We start from the raw sequence: 580 nt of genomic DNA, 5'->3' as shown, positions 1-580 counted from the left end.
GCCCAATGGATGCCAGTCAGTCTTTTTCTCCAGTCCTCTAATGACTGTTTAATGGGTTTGAGTACAAATTAGCTATGATGGTAATCGTGGAGATTATTGTGAGTTCATCAAAATGGACTTCCCCTTATCAAAGCTGATTCCATGATGGCTACTGCTAAGAACCTGTACAGGGTAGTTTACAGATTAAGCTGATGACACAGTGGCTTAAACAAGGGAAAAGTAGTAGGAATGAAGTACATTGCTCTCTTTTTTTCTTTTTTATTTCTCTCTTCTATAAAAATCCCAGTAGGTAACCTAGGCTAACATAGCAGCTCTAGAATTTGGAGATTCAGATTTTTTTCCTGCTTGCTGTTTTACTGTTTTCAAAATGCAACCTCCATTTTGTGGTTGATGGCGACTACTCTAGCTCCCATAATAAGTCCACATTTTAGCTAGCTGAAATCAAGAAAACAGGAAGGTGGAACCCACTACTCTTCTTTATGGGAATGAATCAGAGATTACACATTCTATTTGCCAGAATTTAATTTGCTAGGTCAGACTGGGCATGGTGACTCACACCAATAATCCCAGCATTTGGGAG

The sequence above is a fragment of the Carlito syrichta genome, unplaced genomic scaffold (genome assembly GCF_000164805.1).
Source record: "Carlito syrichta isolate Samal-C Ts95f unplaced genomic scaffold, Tarsius_syrichta-2.0.1 Scaffold316427, whole genome shotgun sequence".
In the NCBI taxonomy this organism is placed as follows: domain Eukaryota; kingdom Metazoa; phylum Chordata; class Mammalia; order Primates; family Tarsiidae; genus Carlito; species Carlito syrichta.
Note: the sequence above shows the minus strand (reverse complement) of the source record.